Genomic DNA, 13,229 nt, shown 5'->3' with positions numbered 1-13,229 from the left:
TAATAATTTACAACAGAGCCAAAGTACACATTTTACACCCCCAATGGTGGAGGTAAGATATTCAGCAGACACGTGGTCTCCCAGTGCTAAAGGATTTTGGCTAGATATGAAGTGGGCGAAGTGCCCTGAAAACATTATAAAAGTAGGACACGTGCTATAAGCAGACATCACTTCCTTGGCAAGGCAGAAGAAAGGGCACTTCAGAGGGAAGAAATGAGAGGGCTGAGGAACAGCTAGATAGCTCCCCTATGGGCAGAGGTGGCGGGAGCATGGAACACTCCTGACATGACTATGATGACGATGCAGATGGGCCTCTTAACTTGCGGAGTTAGAAGCACGACAAACACACCTCTCCTAGACCTCCCTGGGAGATCATACACTGGGGAGGGTTCCCCTGGGTCCCTTCCCCCCCCCGGCTGGGCCCCATACAGCTGTAGACACACTCACACGATGCGTAGTTAGGTCTCGTTTCTGGGCAAGTTGTTTGGCTTGCTTGTTATTTGTTGTAATAAGAGATGATGAGTACCTGACGTGCCAGAGCTGGCAATGGTGGCAACCGACCACCCTGCTCCATGGGCATACAGCGCTGAACCGGAGACCCACAGGAGGCCCACATCACAGATCACAAGCCTGCTTACAGATTTATGCAAGGAACAGCCCTCAGCGTGGTGGTAACATAATATAATAGCAGTAATGGGTAACTGTTCAAAAGTTGTCATGGAAAGGAGATTCATACAGCTCTGCAACCTGTTACAATCCTGTGAATAATATGTACCATCTGAAATACCAATAAATAAAAAAAATAAAAAATCTGCTGCACAACTTATGGTAAGGCTGGTGTTGTAGTGGTAGATCTGAGGCCCTAGGAGAGATGGAGACCCCACAGAGCTACAGCAGCTCAGAAGTCCACTTAGGCTTCATCAGGGACCCGTTTTGTGACTTGAAAACCCATTAATGCAACAATAAAGGGGTGAAGTAAATGTCATCAACATTGCATAAACTGGTGTTCTTTGCAGTTTTTTTTAATAAATAACAGCGCCTGGAAGCCCTTCTGACTGTGAAGGTTTGTTTAACAAATAGTGTTGTAACAACATAAAAGAGGGGGAACTGTAAGACAGTTGCACAGATAGAAGGACGGATAGAAGGTTAAAAAGATCGTCATAAATAAGCCACATGCACTGATGCATCTGTACAGGTTTGTAGACAGAAAGGCAGGTATGTAGCTGTTAGTAAATCATGGATGAGATATAATCAGCTTCACAGAAACCGCTGTAAATCACACGCGCCTGCTTTAGAAATAACCACGCCACAAAGACATTGGTAGTCAGCATGTAGGCTTTAAAGTGTTAACATAAACAGAGATGGGCAGAAATAGGCAGTAAGGCAGATACCCAGATTGAAATAGAAAGTAAATAGAAAGCACATGTAGTAATAGACGTGGACCGATAAGTATATAGAGAAGCAGCTGTTGGTACGAAAATGGGATCACATATGATCAACTTTGTGTGGACTGTCAGGATTTGAAAACGGTTGCTTCATACCAAAAAAAACCATAGCGCCAAGATGTCCTCCTCAATGTCCCTATGAGCGTTATAGTGTTAACAAAGAATACAGCCAGGCATCAACACTCTGTTAGACAGGTTCACAGTCACGCACAGGTAGGTGAGCAGATAGATAAGCAGGCACACAGGCAAAAAGATGGATGGACAGATGAATGGATCAATAGATGGACGGACCACTCTGTTAAACATGAGTCAAATGTAGGGATGGGCGTAACCAGTGTAACTCACTGCAGTGTAATTACGCGAAATTACAGCAACATTATGCGAGGTTGTACAGAATTACACAAGGCTATTTTCCTGGTGCAAAATACACGCTCAGATCCGAAAGGAACCTGATATACACTTTGCACAAGAAAATCGCTCTAAATGCAACAGAACTGGCACAACAGCCACTGCTCGCGCTCTTTTCCTCCGCTCTTGGGTAGATGTCTTTCCCCACATTACTCCAAATTCCACAAAGGAGCGTAATTGTGTAATTCACGATTCGACCACGACTAATAAACTTGGCTTAAGTTTTAAAACTTTCCCTCTAGCTGCCCGGTGATCCGTCGGGTGCGGGATGATGAAGCCAAACGCTGATTGGGTGAGCGCGCCTCTCAGTGTCCTTCTCCGTCGCCTCTTTCTTTCAGACCCTTGGGAGCTCAGTCTTACTTTCTATACAAATATTTATTTTTAGACCTTTTTTCTTCGCGGCCTGAATTGCTGCAAAAACTGATATTTGACTAGCAGGATCCCTTTCAACATTGAAAGCTACTCCGCGTGAGTACAGGAGCCTCGGCGCTGCAGGTACAGGAGACACAGACATCCATCCCTCTTGCTGACCAGGTCCCGTGAAACCAAACTGTAGCTCATACTTTTCACATCAGGACCGCCACAAACGTAAAAGCACAGAAAGGTGAAATAAATAATAACATTGTTAACGCGTTCTTCAAAGACATTTAATTTCACCGTTGAAATTAGGTTCAAGCTCTTAACTCATGTAAATATTAAGAAGTGAGAATAAAAATGCTGCCCAACTGCCGTGACATTGCCACCCGCAATGCCGTGACTCAGATTCGAACCAAGGTTGCTGCGGCCACAACGCAGAATACTAACCACTATACGATCATGGCGAGCTACTTGGGCTCTGAAAAGACTACCCTGGTGTGGCTCTGATAGGCTGAAAAAAGGTCACAGTGTCCGTGGAGTGGATAGATTTAGCGTTTGTTTAAAACCCATCTTTTCAAGTTAGATCAGGGTCTTTTCTTTGAGTAGCAGCTCACAGCAAATATTTACCTCTCTGCTTCCAGTGACAAGACTCCCCATAAACCAAGAAGCCCAGACTTCTTAACAAGATCCACCACTCTGCCCTGCAAGTCTCAAGTGTTCTATGAGTGCTGGGGTCGGGGAAGTGAACACTGCAAAAACTTAATCCACGGCCGACCAAACTCCTCCAGGCCAGGAGGGGCTCGGAACAGGCCCCCACATATTGTTGTTTTTTTCTTTTCTGGGTGTCTCTTCAGACACATTCAGCTGCTTGGTGCATACTGCTTTAGAGTTGCATTGTGTGGAATGAAGTGGCGTAAACTTGACTAGCAAACAATGGAGTGGTGATGAATGGAGGGTCATAGAAGGGAGTAGATTGAAGTGCAAAGAGTAGAGTGACGTAATGTGTCATAGAATACAGTGGAATATAATGAAGTGGTGTGCCTTGGCATGGCGTTGAATAGCATTGTGAGGAATGGAGTGGCATAGAGCAGAGTGGGGTAGAGAGGAGTGAGGTTGCATAGAATGGCATAGAGTAGCATAGAGTAAAGTAGTGTGGTGTAGAGTGGCATAGTGTGGTGTAGAGTGAAGTGGCATGGAATGGCATAGAGTCAGAGAACAGTGTGTCATGGAGAGGGGTGGCAAAGAATTAGGAGGAGTGGAGTCGGACTGCATGAAGTAGAGTGTTGTGGAGTTGAGTAGCATACAGTCGCGTTGCATGGAGTGACACTGTGGTGTAGAGAGGAGCAGAGAAAAAAGTGGCATAGAGTAGAAAGGCCTACAGGAGAGTAGTGTACAGTGGCACTGCATAGAGTAGTGTGCAGTAGAGTGGCATAGAGTAGAGCGCATGTAGTGCCATTGAGTGATATTGTGTGAGATGGAGTGGAGTGGAGTACAGTGAAGTGGCATGGAATGAAGTAGTATAGGGTAGAGTGGGAGAGAGTAAAGTGGAGTGACATAGAGTGAACTAGAGTAGAGCGTAGTGGGATAGAGTGGAGTAGCATGGAGTGGAATGGAGAGGCACAGAGTAGGGTAGAGTGCAAAAGTGTGGAATGGCATGGAGTTGAGTGGAGTGGCATAGAGTAGAGTGGCATTCTGTGGGGTGGATTATATTGGCATGGAGTGGCATACAGTAGAGTGGAATAGAGCTTAGTGGTGGAGAGTACAGTGGCTTAGAGTGGAGTATAGTAACATGGAGTAGAGTAGCGTAGAGTAGAGAGGGCTGCAACGGAGTAGAGTGGCATAGAGTTGAGTGGTGTACAGTGGCGTAGAGTAGAATGGGATAAAATAAAGTGGCGTACAGTAGACTGGAGTAGAGTAGCATAGAGTGGAGAGGCATAGAGTGGAGAGGAGTAAAGTAGAGTGGAATTGTATAGAGTAGAGTTCAGTTGAATATTCTAGAGTGATGTAGAGCAGAGTGGCATAGAGTCACATAAAGTGGCATTCTATGAAGTAGGGTGGCGTAGAGAGGAATGAAGGGAAGTGGCATAAAGTGGAGTGGAGTGGAGTAGAGGGGCATAGCAGAGAGTGACAGGGTGGAGTGGCATAGAATGGAGTAGCATAAAGTGGAGTGAAGTGGAGTATAGTGGAGTGGCATAGATTAGAGTGGCATAGAGTGGAGTGATAGAGTGGAACAATGTAGATTAGAGTGGAGTAGAACTGAGTAGAGTGGAGTGGTATAGAGTTGCACAGTGTAGAGTACAGTGGCACTGAGGGGAGTAGAGTATAGTCATGTAGAGGAATACAGTGTGAGAAAGTAACTAAAGTGTCAATAGAGACGGCGTTTAGGGTGAAAAATAAACTGTATGCTTGTCATGAATGTTTGAAAGCACATTGCACATCCAAGAATGATACGAAAACACTTTTAAAATATAAAAAATAGCATACTGTAGAAAGACGAAAAGAACACATGTACTTGGTCCATCCTCCATGCAGGAATGAACACAAGAAAGGAAGATTCAGTCTATGGGAGCTAAGCAATCGAAATATTGCAAATGTGAGTGACATAGAAAACAATTAATGGTAAGTAAGCTATGGGCGTGTGGTAAGCCCACTGAATTCTAAACAATATGTCTCACAGCACATTCACTGTGTACGCAAGACATAAAAAGGTGTGACTAAGAGAATTCTGAAATTTAGAGCTTGACAGCAATTCACAACCCAACCAAACTGAGCCCTATATAATAATTTACAACAGAGCCAAAGTACACCTTTTATACCCCCAATGGTGGAGGTAAGATATTCAGCAGACACGTGGTCTCCCAGTGCTAAAGGATTTTGGCTAGATATGAAGTGGGCGAAGTGCCCTGAAAACATTATAAAAGTAGGACACGTGCTATAAGCAGACATCACTTCCTTGGCAAGGCAGAAGAAAGGGCACTTCAGAGGGAAGAAATGAGAGGGCTGAGGAACAGACAGATAGCTTCCCTATGGGCAGAGGTGGCGGGAGCATGGAACACTCCTGACATGACTATGATGACGATGCAGATGGGCCTCTTAACTTGCGGAGTTAGGAGCACGACAAACACACCTCTCCTAGACCTCCCTGGAAGATCATACACTGGGGAGGGTTCCCCTGGGTCCCTTCCCCCCCCCGGCTGGGCCCCATACAGCTGTAGACACACTCACACGATGCGTAGTTAGGTCTCGTTTCTGGGCAAGTTGTTTGGCTTGCTTGTTATTTGTTGTAATAAGAGATGATGAGTACCTGACGTGTCAGAGCTGGAAATGGTGGCAACCGACCACCCTGCTCAATGGGCATACAGCGCTGAACCGGAGACCCACAGGAGGCCCACACCACAGATCACAAGCCTGCTTACAGATTTATGCAAGGAACAGCCCTCAGCGTGGTGGTAACATAATATAATAGCAGTAATGGGTAACTGTTCAAAAGTTGTCATGGAAAGGAGATTCATACAGCTCTGCAACCTGTTACAATCCTGTGAATAATATGTACCATCTGAAATACCAATAAATAAAAAAAATAAAAAATCTGCTGCACAACTTAGGGTAAGGCTGGTGTTGTAGTGGTAGATCTGAGGCCCTAGGAGAGCTGGAGACCCCACAGAGCTACAGCAGCTCAGAAGTCCACTTAGGCTTCATCAGTGACCCGTTTTGTGACTTGAAAACCCATTAATGCAACAATAAAGGGGTGAAGTAAATGTCATCAACATTGCATAAACTGGTGTTCTTTGCAGTTTTTTTAAATAAATAACAGCGCCTGGAAGACCTTCTGACTTTGAAGGTTTGTTTAACAAATAGTGTTGTAACAACATAAAAGAGGGGGAACTGTAAGACAGTTGCACAGATAGAAGGACGGATAGAAGGTTAAACAGATCGTCATAAATAAGCCACATGCACCGATGCATCTGTACAGGTTTGTAGACAGAAAGGCAGGTATGTAGCTGTTAGTAAATCATGGATGAGATATAATCAGCTTCACAGAAACCGCTGTAAATCACACACGCCTGCTTTAGAAATAACCACGCCACAAAGACCTTGGTAGTCAGCATGTAGGCTTTAAAGTGTTAACATAAACAGAGATGGGCAGAAATAGGCAGTAAGGCAGATACCCAGATTGAAATAGAAAGTAAATAGAAAGCACATGTAGTAATAGACGTGGACCGATAAGTATATAGAGAAGCAGCTGTTGGTACGAAAATGGGATCACATATGATCAACTTTGTGTGGACTGTCAGGATTTGAAAACGGTTGCTTCATACCAAAAAAAAACATAGCGCCAAGATGTCCTCCTCAATGTCCCTATGAGCGTTATAGTGTTAACAAAGAATACAGCCAGGCATCAACACTCTGTTAGACAGGTTCACAGTCACGCACAGGTAGGTGAGCAGATAGATAAGCAGGCACACAGGCAAAAAGATGGATGGACAGATGAATGGATCAATAGATGGACGGACCTCTCTGTTAAACATGAGTCAAATGTAGGGATGGGCGTAACCAGTGTAACTCACTGCAGTGTAATTACGCGAAATTACAGCAACATTATGCGAGGTTGTACAAAATTACACAAGGCTATTTTCCTGGTGCAAAATACACGCTCAGATCCGAAAGGAACCTGATATACACTTTGCACAAGAAAATCGCTTTAAATGCAACAGAACTGGCACAACAGCCGCTGCTCACGCTCTTTTCCTCCGCTCTTGGGTAGATGTCTTTCCCCACATTACTCCAAATTCCACAAAGGAGCGTAATTGTGTAATTCACGATTCGACCACGACTAATAAACTTGGCTTAAGTTTTAAAACTTTCCCTCTAGCTGCCCGGTGATCCGTCGGGTGCGGGATGATGAAGCCAAACGCTGATTGGGTGAGCGTGCCTCTCAGTGTCCTTCTCCGTCGCCTCTTTCTTTCAGACCCTTGGGAGCTCAGTCTTACTTTCTATACAAATATTTATTTTTAGACCTTTTTTCTTCGCGGCCTGAATTGCTGCAAAAACTGATATTTGACTAGCAGGATCCCTTTCAACATTGAAAGCTACTCCGCGTCAGTACAGGAGCCTCGGCGCTGCAGGTACAGGAGACACAGACATCCATCCCTCTTGCTGACCGGGTCCCGTGAAACCAAACTGTAGCTCATACTTTTCACATCAGGACCGCCACAAACGTAAAAGCGCAGAAAGGTGAAATAAATAATAACATTGTTAACGAGTTCTTCAAAGACATTTAATTTCACCGTTGAAATTAGGTTCAAGCTCTTAACTCATGTAAATATTAAGAAGTGAGAATAAAAATGCTGCCCAACTGCCGTGACATTGCCACCTGCAATGCCGTGACTCGGATTCGAACCGAGGTTGCTGCGGCCACAACGCAGAGTACTAACTACTATACGATCACGGCGAGCTACTTGGGATCTGAAAAGACTACCCTGGTGTGGCTCTGATAGGCTGAAAAAAGGTCACAGTGTCCGTGGAGTGGATAGATTTAGCGTTTGTTTAAAACCCATCTTTTCAAGTTAGATCAGGGTCTTTTCTTTGAGTAGCAGATCACAGCAAATATTTACCTCTCTGCTTCCAGTGACAAGACTCCCCATAAACCAAGAAGCCCAGACTTCTTAACAAGATCCACCACTCTGCCCTGCAAGTCTCAAGTGTTCTATGAGTGCTGGGGTCGGGGAAGTGAACACTGCAAAAACTTAATCCACGGCCGACCAAACTCCTCCAGGCCAGGAGGGGCTCGGAACAGGCCCCCACATATTGTTGTTTTTTTCTTTTCTGGGTGTCTCTTCAGACACATTCAGCTGCTTGGTGCATACTGCTTTAGAGTTGCATTGTGTGGAATGAAGTGGCGTAAACTTGACTAGCAAACAATGGAGTGGTGATGAATGGAGGGTCATAGAAGGGAGTAGATTGAAGTGCAAAGAGTAGAGTGACGTAATGTGTCATAGAATACAGTGGAATATAATGAAGTGGTGTGCCTTGGCATGGCGTTGAATAGCATTGTGAGGAATGGAGTGGCATAGAGCAGAGTGGGGTAGAGAGGAGTGAGGTTGCATAGAATGGCATAGAGTAGCATAGAGTAAAGTAGTGTGGTGTAGAGTGGCATAGTGTGGTGTAGAGTGAAGTGGCATGGAATGGCATAGAGTCAGAGAACAGTGTGTCATGGAGAGGGGTGGCAAAGAATTAGGAGGAGTGGAGTCGGACTGCATAAAGTAGAGTGTTGTGGAGTTGAGTAGCATACAGTCGCGTTGCATGGAGTGACACTGTGGTGTAAAGAGGAGCAGAGTAAAAAGTGGCATAGAGTAGAAAGACCTACAGGAGAGTAGTGTAGAGTGGCACAGCATAGAGTATTGTGCAGTAGAGTGGCATAGAGTAGAGCGCATGTAGTGCCATTGAGTGATATTGTGTGAGATGGAGTGGAGTGGAGTACAGTGAAGTGGCATGGAATGAAGTAGTATAGAGTAGAGTGGGAGAGAGTAAAGTGGAGTGGCATAGAGTGAACTAGAGTAGAGCGTAGTGGGATAGAGTGGAGTGGCATGGAGTGGAATGGAGAGGCACAGAGTAGGGTAGAGTGCAAAAGTGTGGAATGGCATGGAGTTGAGTGGAGTGGCATAGAGTAGAGTGGCATTCTGTGGCGTGGATTAGAGTGGCATGGAGTGGCATACAGTAGAGTGGAATAGAGCTTAGTGGTGGAGAGTACAGTGGCTTAGAGTGGAGTATAGTAGCATGGAGTAGAGTAGCGTAGAGTAGAGAGGGGTGCAATGGAGTAGAGTGGCACAGAGTTGAGTGGTGTACAGTGGCGTAGAGTAGAATGGGATAAAATAAAGTGGCGTACAGTAGACTGGAGTAGAGTAGCATAGAGTGGAGAGGCATAGAGTGGAGAGGAGTAAAGTAGAGTGGAATTGTATAGAGTAGAGTTCAGTTGAGTATTCTAGAGTGATGTAGAGCAGAGTGGCATAGAGTCACATAAAGTGGCATTCTATGAAGTAGGGTGGCGTAGAGAGGAATGAAGGGAAGTGGCATAGAGTAGAGTGGAGTGGAGTGGAGTAGAGGGGCATAGCAGAGAGTGACAGGGTGGAGTGGCATAGAATGGAGTAGCATGAAGTGGAGTGAAGTGGCGTATAGTGGAGTGGCATAGATTAGAGTGGCATAGAGTGGAGTGATAGAGTGGAACAATGTAGATTAGAGTGGAGTAGAACTGAGTAGAGTGGAGTGGTATAGAGTTGCACAGTGTAGAGTACAGTGGCACTGAGGGGAGTAGAGTATAGTCATGCAGAGGAATACAGTGTGAGAAAGTAACTAAAGTGTCAATAGAGACGGCGTTTAGGGTGAAAAATAAGCTGTATGCTTGTCATGAATGTTGGAAAGCACATTGCACATCCAAGAATGATACGAAAACACTTTTAAAATATAAAAAATAGCGTACTGTAGAAAGACGAAAAGAACACATGTACTTGGTCCATCCTCCATGGAGGAATGAACACAAGAAAGGAAGATTCAGTCTATGGGAGCTAAGCAATCGAAATATTGCAAATGTGAGTGACATAGAAAACAATTAATGGTAAGTAAGCTATGGGCGTGTGGTAAGCCCACTGAATTCTAAACAATATGTCTCACAGCACATTCACTGTGTACGCAAGACATAAAAAGGTGTGACTAAGAGAATTCTGAGATTTAGAGCTTGACAGCAATTCACAACCCAACCAAACTGAGCCCTATATAATAATTTACAACAGAGCCAAAGTACACCTTTTACACCCCCAATGGTGGAGGTAAGATATTCAGCAGACACGTGGTCTCCCAGTGGTAAAGGATTTTGGCTAGATATGAAGTGGGCGAAGTGCCCTGAAAACATTATAAAAGTAGGACACGTGCTATAAGCAGACATCACTTCCTTGGCAAGGCAGAAGAAAGGGCACTTCAGAGGGAAGAAATGAGAGGGCTGAGGAACAGACAGATAGCTCCCCTATGGGCAGAGGTGGAGGGAGCATGGAACACTCCTGACATGACTATGATGACGATGCAGATGGGCCTCTTAACTTGCGGAGTTAGGAGCACGACAAACACACCTCTCCTAGACCTCCCTGGAAGATCATACACTGGGGAGGGTTCCCCTGGGTCCCTTCCCCCCCCCGACTGGGCCCCATACAGCTGTAGACACACTCACACGATGCGTAGTTAGGTCTCGTTTCTGGGCAAGTTGTTTGGCTTGCTTGTTATTTGTTGTAATAAGAGATGATGAGTACCTGACGTGCCAGAGCTGGAAATGGTGGCAACCGACCACCCTGCTCAATGGGCATACAGCGCTGAACCGGAGACCCACAGGAGGCCCACACCACAGATCACAAGCCTGCTTACAGATTTATGCAAGGAACAGCCCTCAGCGTGGTGGTAACATAATATAATAGCAGTAATGGGTAACTGTTCAAAAGTTGTCATGGAAAGGAGATTCATACAGCTCTGCAACCTGTTACAATCCTGTGAATAATATGTACCATCTGAAATACCAATAAATAAAAAAAATAAAAAATCTGCTGCACAACTTAGGGTAAGGCTGGTGTTGTAGTGGTAGATCTGAGGCCCTAGGAGAGCTGGAGACCCCACAGAGCTACAGCAGCTCAGAAGTCCACTTAGGCTTCATCAGGGACCCGTTTTGTGACTTGAAAACCCATTAATGCAACAATAAAGGGGTGAAGTAAATGTCATCAACATTGCATAAACTGGTGTTCTTTGCAGTTTTTTAAATAAATAACAGCGCCTGGAAGCCCTTCTGACTGTGAAGGTTTGTTTAACAAATAGTGTTGTAACAACATAAAAGAGGGGGAACTGTAAGACAGTTGCACAGATAGAAGGACGGATAGAAGGTTAAACAGATCGTCATAAATAAGCCACATGCACCGATGCATCTGTACAGGTTTGTAGACAGAAAGGCAGGTATGTAGCTGTTAGTAAATCATGGATGAGATATAATCAGCGTCACAGAAACCGCTGTAAATCACACGCGCCTGCTTTAGAAATAACCACGCCACAAAGACCTTGGTAGTCAGCATGTAGGCTTTAAAGTGTTAACATAAACAGAGATGGGCAGAAATAGGCAGTAAGGCAGATACCCAGATTGAAATAGAAAGTAAATAGAAAGCACATGTAGTAATAGACGTGGACCGATAAGTATATAGAGAAGCAGCTGTTGGTACGAAAATGGGATCACATATGATCAACTTTGTGTGGACTGTCAGGATTTGAAAACGGTTGCTTCATACCAAAAAAAACCATAGCGCCAAGATGTCCTCCTCAATGTCCCTATGAGCGTTATAGTGTTAACAAAGAATACAGCCAGGCATCAACACTCTGTTAGACAGGTTCACAGTCACGCACAGGTAGGTGAGCAGATAGATAAGCAGGCACACAGGCAAAAAGATGGATGGACAGATGAATGGATCAATAGATGGACGGACCTCTCTGTTAAACATGAGTCAAATGTAGGGATGGGCGTAACCAGTGTAACTCACTGCAGTGTAATTACGCGAAATTACAGCAACATTATGCGAGGTTGTACAAAATTACACAAGGCTATTTTCCTGGTGCAAAATACACGCTCAGATCCGAAAGGAACCTGATATACACTTTGCACAAGAAAATCGCTCTAAATGCAACAGAACTGGCACAACAGCCGCTGCTCGCGCTCTTTTCCTCCGCTCTTGGGTAGATGTCTTTCCCCACATTACTCCAAATTCCACAAAGGAGCGTAATTGTGTAATTCACGATTCGACCACGACTAATAAACTTGGCTTAAGTTTTAAAACTTTCCCTCTAGCTGCCCGGTGATCCGTCGGGTGCGGGATGATGAAGCCAAACGCTGATTGGGTGAGCGCGCCTCTCAGTGTCCTTCTCCGTCGCCTCTTTCTTTCAGACCCTTGGGAGCTCAGTCTTACTTTCTATACAAATATTTATTTTTAGACCTTTTTTCTTCGCGGCCTGAATTGCTGCAAAAACTGATATTTGACTAGCAGGATCCCTTTCAACATTGAAAGCTACTCCGCGTCAGTACAGGAGCCTCGGCGCTGCAGGTACAGGAGACACAGACATCCATCCCTCTTGCTGACCGGGTCCCGTGAAACCAAACTGTAGCTCATACTTTTCACATCAGGACCGCCACAAACGTAAAAGCGCAGAAAGGTGAAATAAATAATAACATTGTTAACGCGTTCTTCAAAGACATTTAATTTCACCGTTGAAATTAGGTTCAAGCTCTTAACTCATGTAAATATTAAGAAGTGAGAATAAAAATGCTGCCCAACTGCCGTGACATTGCCACCCGCAATGCCGTGACTCGGATTCGAACCGAGGTTGCTGCGGCCACAACGCAGAGTACTAACCACTATACGACCACGGCGAGCTACTTGGGATCTGAAAAGACTACCCTGGTGTGGCTCTGATAGGCTGAAAAAAGGTCACAGTGTCCGTGGAGTGGATAGATTTAGCGTTTGTTTAAAACCCATCTTTTCAAGTTAGATCAGGGTCTTTTCTTTGAGTAGCAGATCACAGCAAATATTTACCTCTCTGCTTCCAGTGACAAGACTCCCCATAAACCAAGAAGCCCAGACTTCTTAACAAGATCCACCACTCTGCCCTGCAAGTCTCAAGTGTTCTATGAGTGCTGGGGTCGGGGAAGTGAACACTGCAAAAACTTAATCCACGGCCGACCAAACTCCTCCAGGCCAGGAGGGGCTCGGAACAGGCCCCCACATATTGCTGTTTTTTTCTTTTCTGGGTGTCTTTTCAGACACATTCAGCTGCTTGGTGCATACTGCTTTAGAGTTGCATTGTGTGGAATGAACTGGCGTAAACTTGACTAGCAAACAATGGAGTGGTGATGAATGGAGGGTCATAGAAGGGAGTAGATTGAAGTGCAAAGAGTAGAGTGACATAATGTGTCATAGAATACAGTGGAATATAATGAAGTGGTGT

General features: G+C 44.9%; 1 non-coding gene across 1 annotated transcript; it reads right to left on the bottom strand.

Moving 5' to 3' along the window:
- Window positions 1-12,582: 12,582 nt before the first annotated feature.
- Window positions 12,583-12,654, bottom strand: TRNAH-GUG (transfer RNA histidin (anticodon GUG)). Its single transcript has one exon. It is a non-coding gene; the product is annotated as a tRNA-His (tRNA).
- Between the last annotated feature and the right edge of the window lie 575 nt (window positions 12,655-13,229).

Source organism: Pleurodeles waltl, chromosome 12 (assembly GCF_031143425.1).
Source record: "Pleurodeles waltl isolate 20211129_DDA chromosome 12, aPleWal1.hap1.20221129, whole genome shotgun sequence".
Taxonomy (NCBI): domain Eukaryota; kingdom Metazoa; phylum Chordata; class Amphibia; order Caudata; family Salamandridae; genus Pleurodeles; species Pleurodeles waltl.
Note: the sequence above shows the minus strand (reverse complement) of the source record. Positions and strands in the feature narration are given on the sequence as shown.